Below are 13787 nucleotides of genomic sequence, written 5' to 3' on the forward strand. Positions count from 1 at the left end.
TCGTGCTGTGTTATGACACAGTCTACGGTAGATGAGAAAGGCAGAGTAACAATGGGGAGAGGGAGACAGGAGAAACAGTGTGAAGGTGATAAGCAGGAGGGTAAACAGTGGTCTAGTGAGATAGGCTGAAGAAGGGGAGGAGGAGGAGGAGGAGAAAGCGAAGGAATAGAGGGAAGAAAAATGCAAGAAGATAATTAAGATGTGTGACAAGTGTAACAGCAGTGAGAGGGGTGACAGGTGTGACAGCAGTGAGAGGGGTGACAGGTGTGACAGCAGTGAGAGGGGTGACAGGTGTGACAGCAGTGTGAGGGGTGACAGGTGTGACAGCAGTGTGAGGGGTGACAGGTGTGACAGCAGTGAGAGGGGTGACAGGTGTGACAGCAGTGTGAGGGGTGACAGGTGTGACAGCAGTGAGAGGGGTGACAGGTGTGACAGCAGTGTGAGGGGTGACAGGTGTGACAGCAGTGTGAGGGGTGACAGGTGTGACAGCAGTGAGAGGGGTGACAGGTGTGACAGCAGTGTGAGGGGTGACAGGTGTGACAGCAGTGTGAGGGGTGACAGGTGTGACAGTGTGAGGGGTGACAGGTGTGACAGCAGTGTGAGGGGTGACAGGTGTGACAGCAGTGAGAGGGGTGACAGGTGTGACAGCAGTGAGAGGGGTGACAGGTGTCACAGCAGTGAGAGGGGTGACAGGTGTCACAGCAGTGAGAGGGGTGACAGGTGTGACAGCAGTGTGAGGGGTGACAGGTGTGACAGCAGTGTGAGGGGTGACAGGTGTGACAGCAGTGAGAGGGGTGACAGGTGTGACAGCAGTGAGAGGGGTGACAGGTGTGACAGCAGTGTGAGGGGTGACAGGTGTGACAGCAGTGTGAGGGGTGACAGGTGTGACAGCAGTGTGAGGGGTGACAGGTGTGACAGCAGTGAGAGGGGTGACAGGTGTGACAGCAGTGAGAGGGGTGACAGGTGTGACAGCAGTGTGAGGGGTGACAGGGGTGACAGGTGTGACAGGAGATAAAGAGTCCTAAAAGGATGTAACCGAGTCGACAGCTGGATTGAACACATTGTCTTGGTGCAGTTAGGACGACCTGGAGAAGCTGCAGTGGTCGTAGCAGTAGTCACAGTACCAGTGGTGGTAGCAGTGGTCACAGTACCAGTGGTGGTAGCAGTAGTCACAGTACCAGTGGTCGTAGCAGTGGTCACAGTACCAGTGGTGGTAGCAGTGGTCACAGTACCAGTGGTGGTAGCAGTGGTCACAGTACCAGTGGTGGTAGCAGTAGTCACAGTACCAGTGGTCGTAGCAGTGGTCACAGTACCAGTGGTGGTAGCAGTGGTCACAGTACCAGTGGTCGTAGCAGTAGTCACAGTACCAGTGGTGGTAGCAGTAGTCACAGTACCAGTGGTGGTAGCAGTGGTCACAGTACCAGTGGTGGTAGCAGTAGTCACAGTACCAGTGGTCGTAGCAGTAGTCACAGTACCAGTGGTGGTAGCAGTGGTCACAGTACCAGTGGTGGTAGCAGTGGTCACAGTACCAGTGGTGGTAGCAGTAGTCACAGTACCAGTGGTCGTAGCAGTAGTCACAGTACCAGTGGTGGTAGCAGTGGTCACAGTACCAGTGGTCGTAGCAGTAGTCACAGTACCAGTGGTGGTAGCAGTAGTCACAGTACCAGTGGTGGTAGCAGTGGTCACAGTACCAGTGGTGGTAGCAGTAGTCACAGTACCAGTGGTGGTAGCAGTAGTCACAGTACCAGTGGTCGTAGCAGTAGTCACAGTACCAGTGGTGGTAGCAGTGGTCACAGTACCAGTGGTGGTAGCAGTGGTCACAGTACCAGTGGTGGTAGCAGTGGTCACAGTACCAGTGGTCGTAGCAGTAGTCACAGTACCAGTGGTGGTAGCAGTGGTCACAGTACCAGTGGTCGTAGCAGTAGTCACAGTACCAGTGGTGGTAGCAGTGGTCACAGTACCAGTGGTCGTAGCAGTAGTCACAGTACCAGTGGTGGTAGCAGTGGTCACAGTACCAGTGGTGGTAGCAGTGGTCACAGTACCAGTGGTGGTAGCAGTGGTCACAGTACCAGTGGTCGTAGCAGTAGTCACAGTACCAGTGGTGGTAGCAGTGGTCACAGTACCAGTGGTGGTAGCAGTAGTCACAGTACCAGTGGTGGTAGCAGTGGTCACAGTACCAGTGGTGGTAGCAGTGGTCACAGTACCAGTGGTGGTAGCAGTAGTCACAGTACCAGTGGTGGTAGCAGTGGTCACAGTACCAGTGGTGGTAGCAGTAGTCACAGTACCAGTGGTGGTAGCAGTGGTCACAGTACCAGTGGTGGTAGCAGTAGTCACAGTACCAGTGGTGGTAGCAGTGGTCACAGTACCAGTGGTGGTAGCAGTAGTCACAGTACCAGTGGTGGTAGCAGTGGTCACAGTACCAGTGGTGGTAGCAGTGGTCACAGTACCAGTGGTGGTAGCAGTGGTCACAGTACCAGTGGTGGTAGCAGTGGTCACAGTACCAGTGGTGGTAGCAGTGGTCACAGTACCAGTGGTGATAGCAGTAGTCACAGTACCAGTGGTGGTAGCAGTAGTCACAGTACCAGTGGTGGTAGCACTAGTCACAGTACCAGTAGTCGTAGCAGTAGTCACAGTACCAGTAGTCGTAGCAGTAGTCACAGTACCAGTAGTCGTAGCAGTAGTCACAGTACCAGTGGTGGTAGCAGTAGTCACAGTACCAGTAGTCGTAGCAGTAGTCACAGTACCAGTGGTGGTAGTAGTAGTCACAGTACCAGTGGTGGTAGCAGTAGTCACAGTACCAGTAGTCGTAGCAGTAGTCACAGTACCAGTGGTGGTAGCAGTAGTCACAGTACCAGTGGTGGTAGCAGTAGTCACAGTACCAGTGGTGGTAGCAGTAGTCACAGTACCAGTGGTGGTAGCAGTAGTCACAGTACCAGTAGTCGTAGCAGTAGTCACAGTACCAGTGGTGGTAGTAGTAGTCACAGTACCAGTGGTGGTAGCAGTAGTCACAGTACCAGTAGTCGTAGCAGTAGTCACAGTACCAGTGGTCGTAGCAGTAGTCACAGTACCAGTAGTCGTAGCAGTAGTCACAGTACCAGTGGTGGTAGCAGTAGTCACAGTACCAGTAGTCGTAGCAGTAGTCACAGTACCAGTGGTGGTAGCAGTAGTCACAGTACCAGTAGTCGTAGCAGTAGTCACAGTACCAGTGGTCGTAGTAGTAGTCACAGTACCAGTGGTGATAGCAGTAGTCACAGTACCAGTAGTCGTAGCAGTAGTCACAGTACCAGTGGTGGTAGCAGTAGTCACAGTACCAGTAGTCGTAGCAGTAGTCACAGTACCAGTGGTCGTAGTAGTAGTCACAGTACCAGTGGTGGTAGCAGTAGTCACAGTACCAGTAGTCGTAGTAGTAGTCACAGTACCAGTGGTGGTAGCAGTAGTCACAGTACCAGTGGTGGTAGCAGTAGTCACAGTATCAGTAGTCGTAGCAGTAGTCACAGTACCAGTGGTGGTAGCAGTAGTCACAGTACCAGTAGTCGTAGCAGTAGTCACAGTACCAGTGGTCGTAGTAGTAGTCACAGTACCAGTGGTCGTAGCAGTAGTCACAGTACCAGTGGTCGTAGCAGTAGTCACAGTACCAGTGGTCGTAGTAGTAGTCACAGTACCAGTGGTCGTAGTAGTAGTCACAGTACCAGTGGTCGTAGTAGTAGTCACAGTACCAGTGGTCGTAGCAGTAGTCACAGTACCAGTGGTGGTAGCAGTAGTCACAGTACCAGTAGTCGTAGCAGTAGTCACAGTACCAGTGGTCGTAGTAGTAGTCACAGTACCAGTGGTCGTAGCAGTAGTCACAGTACCAGTAGTCGTAGCAGTAGTCACAGTAAAAGTGGTCGTAGTAGTAGTCACAGTACCAGTGGTCATAGCAGTAGTCACAGTACCAGTGGTCGTAGCAGTAGTCACAGTACCAGTGGTCGTAGTAGTAGTCACAGTACCAGTGGTCGTAGCAGTAGTCACAGTACCAGTGGTCGTAGTAGTAGTCACAGTACCAGTGGTGGTAGCAGTAGTCACAGTACCAGTAGTCGTAGCAGTAGTCACAGTACCAGTGGTCGTAGTAGTAGTCACAGTACCAGTGGTGGTAGCAGTAGTCACAGTACCAGTAGTCGTAGCAGTAGTCACAGTACCAGTGGTCGTAGTAGTAGTCACAGTACCAGTGGTCGTAGCAGTAGTCACAGTACCAGTGGTCGTAGCAGTAGTCACAGTACCAGTGGTCGTAGCAGTAGTCACAGTACCAGTGGTCGTAGTAGTAGTCACAGTACCAGTGGTCGTAGTAGTAGTCACAGTACCAGTGGTGGTAGCAGTAGTCACAGTACCAGTAGTCGTAGCAGTAGTCACAGTACCAGTGGTGGTAGCAGTAGTCACAGTACCAGTAGTCGTAGCAGTAGTCACAGTACCAGTGGTCGTAGCAGTAGTCACAGTATAATATGAGAGCAGGCGAGGTGATGACGAACACGCCCTGCTAGAGCACACTGGTCACCTACACTGAGAGAAGTCAGGTCACTGAACGAACACTTCACGAGAGAGGAGTTGATCCACTGAACGAACACTTCAGGAGAGAGGAGTTGATCCACTGAACGAACACTTCACGAGAGAGGAGTTGATCCACTGAACGAACACTTCACGAGAGAGGAGTTGATCCACTGAACGAACACTTCACGAGAGAGGAGTTGATCCACTGAACGAACACTTCAGGAGAGAGGAGTTGATCCACTGAACGAACACTTCAGGAGAGAGGAGTTGATCCACTGAACGAACACTTCACGAGAGAGGAGTTGATCCACTGAACGAACACTTCACGAGAGAGGAGTTGATCCACTGAACGAACACTTCAGGAGAGAGGAGTTGATCCACTGAACGAACACTTCAGGAGAGAGGAGTTAATCCACTGAACGAACACTTCACGAGAGAGGAGTCGATCCACTGAACGAACACTTCTCGCGAGAGGCGTCGACCCACACAGCACAAACTTTACAACAACAAACAGCCCGTCCTCCAAACAGACCCAAAAGTGATTCCATGCACCCGCCAAACCCCCTGTTTATGAATGAAAAACGGTTTACACACGACTCACAACTGTTGACGTTCGAACACTTCCGGAACAAGTGCTTCACTGACGAATTTTGTTCGAACCACAACGTTGTATGTCTATGTATGCACAATATGCTAAAATATTAAAATATTAATTTATATTTGAGAAAATTTCCGTTTTGAATGAACCACATGTAAAAATTTATGAATACGTCTTTGGGGTCGACCGCTGGATGGAATGGACTTCGAGTCGAGGACGGGTTGACCTACCAGTCCATGCCAGCTGCCACCATGGGCCTTCTCTCGCCTGGGAATATTAAACTCTTCCTGTTTACTCAACCTCAAATAACTTTCCTACTCTGAACTTGCAACAAAGCCACTGCTTCTTCATTGCAAATAAGTCGTTGTAATGAATGCAACACGCACTACCAAATCAAAATGAATTTCAGTTATTTGAGAACTACTCACATTCTAAATTATATATTCATAGAGGATAAAGTCTTCATCTGTCGTCCTGAATTTGAATTACTCTGTCACTGTTAACGACTCTGTATAACTATTCCGGTTACCTATGCTGGTAACACTAATTATTTTGTTACCACACGTGTCAGCACCACGACCTCAGCCCTCAGCACCAAGACCTCATCCCTCAGCACCAAGACCTCAGCCCTCAGCACCAAGACCTCATCCCTCAGCACCACGACCAGCCCTCAGCACCTCCAATATGGCCGATATCCCTGTGATTAAGGTACAGTGATGCTCCTCGCCCCTACTCGTCCACTCATAAGTACACATTCACTCATTAACCCTCACAAAGATTACACACCAAATCATATACTCATCTCCGGCTCTAACTTCCCCCTCTCAGGACCTTGGTCTTCCCTCGTCTCTGTTGAAAAACGACAAGCAAAGGTCTGAGACGACTCTTGAATATCTTAGCTGTCGTCCCCCCCCCCTTCCCCTTGCTCTAGACGACGAGTCACAATAACGTGGTTGAAGACCGATATCCAAACTACCCAGCAGAAGATGACAAGACGACGAAGTTTCGGTCCGGTTTCGGACTTGGTATAAGCAAGCTATAATCGCTGTATTGGACTTGGTATAAGCTAGCTATAAGCGCTGTATTGGACTTGGTATAAGCAAGCTATAATCGCTGTATTGGACTTGGTATAAGCTAACTATAAGAGTTGTATTGGACTTGGTATAAGCTAGCTATAATCGCTGTATTGGACTTGGTATAATCTAACTATAATAGCCATGTTATATCTAGCCCGAGAAGAGGCTAATATGTGTACGTCTAAGACGTTGCCTAGTTTATCACCGTAAAAATGCGCCGAGTTAATTCATCTTAAATGAATCGCAAACTCTAATTATCCGATCAAAAGGTTCAATTATACGGAGTCACGTCTCTCGTTAAACAGGTGTTTGAGGTGTGGAGTCTGCCCAGTGGTATTACTGAAGCCAATTAAGAAGGTATTTAGGGATTAACAACGAATTAGGAAGCTGATGCTGTTAATGGTCTCCTGGGACGTTTAGTCCCCCACCAGCACACACTGGGACACTCAGAGCGTCATCTTCCTCCTCCCACGTTAGAGTTGTTGTCTTAGATCTCAGCTGCTGGGAGCAGAAAGTGCCAAGCAGCACGGGCTATGGTAAGCACCGTCGTACTCACCTGGGGGCCAAGTCATGTAGGAATACCAGGGAATGACATTGCAGGTGAAATTGCAAAGCTTGCAACTGAAAGAAAGAATGTAGACATACCCCAAACTCGAGCAGAGATTAAGAAAATAATTAGAGATGGAGCAATGGAGAAGATGTAGAGTGACCACAAGGCAGCAGTTGCCACATCAGGGTCTGCAGGCTGCTGCAACAGTGCAACCAACTATGAACCACTTATTTTGGTGAAAGGGAACAATGGAAGAACAGAAGTGCACTTACACCAGGCATGAATACCCATGTGCATGGACATAGTCTTACAGGTTCCTGAAGACAGGAAATCTCAGCATTGTGGAGAAATGCACAACAGACCACTGGTACATTATGGAACACAGCGCACAGTTACAACCACAGCAGATCATTGTAACACCCAGAGGCTTAGTGGGCCACCCAGAGGCTTAGTGGGCCACCCAGAGGCTTAGTGTGCCACCCAGAGGCTTAGTGGGCCACCCAGAGGCTTAGTGGGCCACCCAGAGGCTTAGTGGGCCACCCAGAGGCTTAGTGGGCCACCCAGAGGCTTAGTGGGCCACCCAGAGGCTTAATGGGCCACCCAGAGGCTTAGTGAGCCACCCAGAGGCTTAGTGGGCCACCCAGAGGCTTAGTGAGCCACCCAGAGGCTTAGTGGGCCACCCAGAGACTTAGTGGGCCACCCAGAGACTTAATGGGCCACCCAGAGACTTAATGGGCCACCCACAGACTTAATGGGCCACCCACAGACTTAATGGGCCACCCAGAGACTAAATGGGCCACCCACAGACTTAATGGGCCACCCACAGACTTAATGGGCCACCCAGTGACTAAATGGGCCACCCACAGACTTAATGGGCCACCCACAGACTTAATAGGCCACCCAGAGACTTAGAACCCGCACACAAATATTCCCGCGAAAAAAACTCCAGTGTTGAAACTGCAAAAGTGACATGTTCAGCCTCGAGGGGACGTGAAACCTGGAGACAAGGACCGTCCAAGAAGGAGCTGAATAATCAGCTGAGTCAACTATGACATGATATCACTTTTCCAGATCACCCTTTACCGCTAACCCCTCCCCCACCCCCACCCACCCCCTTCCCCGTTGACATACCAGGCTGACCTCAGTCCAGAACTAAAGCTTGATCGATTGATTGATTGATGTTCAGTCAATCGCCAACTTAATATTGATGAAGATTAAGCCATCCAAGAGGTGACACCAATCAATTTACATCCAGATCGCCAGTTACTGATGCCCAATCGTCGCACCCTGTCCAGGGTTCAAACCCTGATCGTATCACTTGTAGGGCGAACGGGTTGTACCTTGATCGTGTACAGATATAACATCAAACGCGATAGAGCACGACATGGCGACGCAGACACGAAACACTGTGAAACCAATTAATTTAACTCAGAATTACGACCGAAAAGTTTGCTCTGTGGCAATTGCGTAGAGACGCCATGGGCGTAGAGACGCCATGGGCGTAGAGACGCCATGGGCGTAGAGACGCCATGGGCGTAGAGACGCCATGGGCGTAGAGACGCCATGGGCGTAGAGACGCCATGGGCGTAGAGACGCCATGGGCGTAGAGACGCCATGGGCGTAGAGACGCCATGGGCGTAGAGACGCCATGGGCGTAGAGACGCCATGGGCGTACAGACGCCATGGGCGTAGAGACGCCATGGGCGTAGAGACGCCATGGGCGCCATGGATCTCTTGCCCTGAACCGTCGCTTCAAGAATGACAGGCGCCTATAGGACTTATCTCTCCATACGTTTCTTGGGCTCGTTTCGGCCCATGGTGACGTAAGCGAATGACTCGCCTTCACTGTGTTTATATGTTCGAGTCGGGTTGATTTTACATAGTTTAATGCGCGCGAAAAGTGATTCACGCAAATTTCGCCTTGGACGCTTAGTTTGGACCCTTATGCATATTGAACATAAGACGCTTTACATGAATGTTTCTCTCGCAAATGTGGTGTATGACCCTGGGTGTGGATGCTTCTCGTGTAAAGTGAAGAACATAGGACGCTATCTTGAGGTTATCTTGAGGTTATCTTGAGGTTATCTTGAGATGATTTCGGGGCTTTTTAGTGTCCCCGAGGCCCGGTCCTCGACCAGGCCTCCACCCCCAGGAAGCAGCCCGTGACACCTGACTAACACCCAGGTACCTATATTGCAGCTAGGTAACAGGGGCATAGGGCGAAAGAAACTCTGCCCATTGTTTCTCGCCGGCGCCTGGGATCGAACCCAGGACCACAGGATCCCAAGTCCAGCGTTCTGTCCGCTCGGCCGACCGGCTCCCCTGTGTGGTGTTACGTTGGATGTTCCCACCAAACTTTGTTACAGGAGGCTATGTTTACATATTTCTCAGGCACATTTAACATAGTGTCCAATATGTTAAATGTGTGCAGGAAACGTCCAACCACAGCGAGCAGTGCAAATATAACCACGCCTGAACGCCAGACACCGTGAATGTCGTCCACACCAAAATGTATGTACGTGCAGACAGGAATTACCTGTCACCTTGTTTCTTGAAACGTACGAGTTAGTAATATTTATTCTTAGTTACGTGTTTGAATATAAGGATAGCAACTGATAACGCAGAGTCTGCCCTTTGTTTTCTTTAGCGAGAGGAAGATTTGTCTTAATGCCTCCAGCATTAAAGCTTCCCTTTCTGAGAGCGCAATCTGCCAGACTGACTTCCACAACGTGCTCAATGTTTGCGATTCCTTATTTTCTTCCTCTTATTATCATTGTCTCTCAGTCTCGCTTACTCTCTCATTCTCTTCTACTTCTAAGCGCTCTTTCTCTCCTCCTCCTCCTCCTCCTCCTCCTCCTGCTCCTCCTCGTACAAAACAGTCTCCCACCGGGTTCCCGGCTCGTCATTACCTGAGGAACCACCACAGCCATTGTTCCCTCAGACCAGCCTTGATTAGAGATTCACCGGGAAGCGCACGGCTCTTCTTTCTCCTCCTCCTCGCTCGTCCGGTACATGAGCGAGGGAGACCAAGAGACCACGAGTGACTCGTAGGGAGTTATGCCTCCACAGTTCCTGAATCAAGAATCCGATCATCGTAATGTCCCCGGCCGCGACATTCCTGTCCTGTAGTTGTCGGGGAGATGGGTCGCTGGGACCGGTCGTCGCCCGCGCTGCTCGCTGGTTTAATAAGCGCTGGGGGAGTTTTATGTTAATTGTGCTGGAGAGTGGAGGCGAGGTGTGTGTGTGTGTGTGTGTGTGTGTGTGTGTGTGTGTGTGTGTGTGTGTGTGTGTGTGTGTGTGTGTGTGTGTGTGTGTGTGTACTCACCTATTTGTGCTTGCGGGGGTTGAGCTTTGGCTCTTTGGTCCCGCCTCTCAACTGTCAATAAACTGGAGGGTGTGTGTGTGAGTGTGTGTGTGTGTGTGTGTGTGTGTGTGTGTGTGTGTGTGTGTGTGTGTGTGTGTGTGTGTGTGTGTGTGTGTGTGTGTGTGTGAGTGTGTGTGTGTGTGTGTGTGTGTGTGTGTGTGTGTGTGTGTGTGTGTGTGTGTGTGTGTGTGTGTGTGTGTGTGTGTGTGTGTGTGTGTGTGTGTGTACAGGTCGGTGGGGCGCCTGGCCTCGCCCCGTGTTACAGTGACCGTGTTTCTGAACACTCGCCAAACACTAATAGCCGGCTACGTCAAATCCCAGACCCCTCTACCTTGGCGAAGCTCAATATCAAAGCTTCATAAGACCTACGATAAATTAATCCCTTGCACTGCCCTCCAAGAAAATATTATACCATACGTATACTCACTGCTGCTATTAAGTTAGATGTCCAAATTTATATATCTATTACCTGTAAAATAAAATTTCTTTGTCTGTCTGTCGGTCCGAAAAAAAGGCAAGACGCTTGGGGCTGACCTCAACCAGCTTCCCAAGACGACACAATGGGGGTGTGTAAGTTTCAAACGCCGGTCGTGGTCGGCCCCAGTACCATCTCTTAAGAAATCTCGACACCAATAGCGACCCCCTAGCAATTTTCATCAAGTCTATAATCAAGGAATTTGTATAAGAAGAGTGTCTGTAAACTCCTGCCGTATATACCCGCTCATGTTTCGTGGTTTACTTACATACTCCCGCCGTTTACACAAAAACGATGAACAAGAATATATTTAGATTACTCGAAGACTCGAGTTAACGGAATTCGGAAAACCGAGTTTTTGTAGTATTAAATTTTCTGAGAGTGGGAGGGGGGGATGGGGAAGAGAGGAGGAATGTTTGGGGAAAGGGGACAAGAGAGGGTGGAGGAGAAGGGGAAGAGGCGGGGAAAGACGTAAAGAGAGTAAAGAGAGTAAAGAAAGAGAGAGAGAGAGAGAGAGAGAGAGAGAGAGAGAGAGAGAGAGAGAGAGAGAGAGAGAGAGAGAGAGAGAGAGAGAGAGAGAGAGAGAGAGAGAGAGAGAGAGAGACCCAAACACAGCCGGGTACCTAATTATTTAATATTACAACACCTTAAAGGAATATTTCCAAAAATATTACATTGGCATCCCCCACTTCCCCTCCCCTGGGGTTCACCATCCCCCACTCCCCCCCCCCTGGGGTTCACCATCCCCCACTCCCCCCCCCCCTGGGGTTCACCATCCCCCCACTACCCCCAGGTCCCCCCCCCCCCCGAGCACAAGTGAGTCATAACAAGAGATCACTGGACAATGGTCTTTGTGGAGCCCAACCGTGCCAGTGAAAGCACCGAGGGCGGTCAACAACCCGATATAGCGTGTGTTACCTCTTGTTACTGGAGCCTCGACTACCTTCAGCTGGACTGTGTATTATAAGATGACTATAATTGATCAGGTGTTCTGAGAGAGAGACAGAGAGAGAGAGAGAGACAGAGAGAGAGAGAGAGAGAGAGAGAGAGAGAGAGAGAGAGAGAGAGAGAGAGAGAGAGAGAGAGAGAGAGAGAGAGAGAGAGAGAGAGAGAGAGAGAGAGAGAGAGAGAGAGAGAGACAGAGAGAGTGAGAGAGAGAGAGGGAGGGGGGGGCAGACAGACGTGACCATCTACTATGCACTAAGCAATTTACTACTGTCCAAAAATAAGTTGCAAGTATCGTTGCATCGGGGCAACTAGGACAAGCAAACGCCATTGTTGCCTAATTGAAGGCCCATTCACCTGTCTCTTTATCAAGAGAGAGGTGAACGAGCCGGCTATACATGATCACCCTAACGAGATGGTCACCTTTGTGTTCTCATGTGAATTAAGAATCTATTCCTTGTTGCTCAACAGGGTGACAATATTTTTTAGGTGATGAGTTGGTGTGGCTTAGTGCCCGGCTGGTGGTGTGACCCTTGTGTACACTCTATTGAAGGGTGGCAGTTGCCCAGAGGACCCTTCTAATAGTTCATTATATAGGAAGGATTAATAGCTTTAATAAAGAAGGAATCCAGAAGCATCTAACGGCTGCCCAACTGGTATTTTAAGCCTTCCCTGGCTGCCACTAGAGCTCAGAGGAATTAGACGATCCAAGCTCTCCACGACATATAAATTGTCAACCACACTAACGTGGACAATAGTAACATTCCTATTGTCCAAGTGAATGAAATACCCAAAATATCCACGGTAGTGTGTTGACAAATATACATATATATATAAACCAAAGAAATCCTCCCCGTAAAGGATTCGAACCTTAGATAGACTGGTGTATCAAACACTCTGGCATATCCATAACTTGTGCGTTTATGCGTGTCGTATATTTGAGGCTCGGGTTTTCCTCAATAGTGACTGATTTGATGAGAACGATCGGTAATCTCTTTCCATTACGAGTGCTGTCAGGTCGTTGGGGAAATAGTCCTAGACTACCAACGATTTCCGTACAGTCTGTGATGGTCAGGTGGTTACCGTACTGGATTTACCAGAGAGTTCTATATATTTGCCATATAACTTGTGCGTTTATGCAAATGTATCGTGTATATATATATATATATATATATATATATATATATATATATATATATATATATATATATATATATATATATATATATATATATATATATATATATATATATATATATACTAACACGCACGGGGTTTCGGGTAGGTCCTCAAGCTAAACACAGAATTTTCAGTGAAATAAAAACCACAAGGTAAGACCGTCAAGCTTGAATAACAAATAAATGTAAAATAATCAAATCTGAAGCCACATAACCACTATATCAGTAAGAAGTTGTAATAAAATCAATAATACCCTCACAAGGTGTGGGTATTACAGTGATGAGAGTAATTATGTGCCATGGTTGATGAGTTTTAAAGCGCTTACTGTTTGTTGCTCTTCATTACGTATGAATAATCTAAGATAGTTTGAGTCTATATTATGATCCTTTATGGTCTTTTTCTAGTCTGATATACCTGCATGATGAAATATTAATAATATAGCAGAGTTGAATTTATTGGACCAGAAATATTTATTACAATTTAAAAGCACACCAGGTGTTTAGGTAAGCATGCTTGGTGGCGCTGGCGACCACGGGATATAAGGACTTACCAGGCATCTGTGGGGGAGATGTTGTCCCTGCCAAGGTCAGAGTTTCGGACCTGCGTGTCGCACACAGGCCAGACCAAGACCGGACGCCGGGAGTCTCTGGGGGAAGAATGACGAAGCTCTGAGTTACAGTGTTGAGGTGTTGAGTCAGGGGTCTTGGGAGACGTCGTATGTGAGGGTACTGAGAATAAAGTGTTAGTCTGACGACCCATAGTACACAGACAGTAGTAGTAGTAGTAGTTCCACCCATCACGTTACCTTGAGGTTACCTTGAGGTGCTTCCGGGGCTTAGCGTCCCCGCGGCCCGGTCGTCGACCAGGCCTCCGTTATGCATGATGGATGGTTATGCATGCAACTGCTGTTAAAAATCAGGTCTCCAGCTTCGGACAGGCAGAGGCAGATATTTTTATTTATCCATATAGATACTTAGTATGATTTATTGACGCGAGCATGGCAATTCAGCTATATCTTAGCCCTTTATACTACATAATCCCCGAACCTTTCCTTCGCCATCAACGTCTTTCCTCGTCTC

This window comes from Procambarus clarkii, chromosome 40 (genome assembly GCF_040958095.1).
Source record: "Procambarus clarkii isolate CNS0578487 chromosome 40, FALCON_Pclarkii_2.0, whole genome shotgun sequence".
Lineage (NCBI taxonomy): Eukaryota > Metazoa > Arthropoda > Malacostraca > Decapoda > Cambaridae > Procambarus > Procambarus clarkii.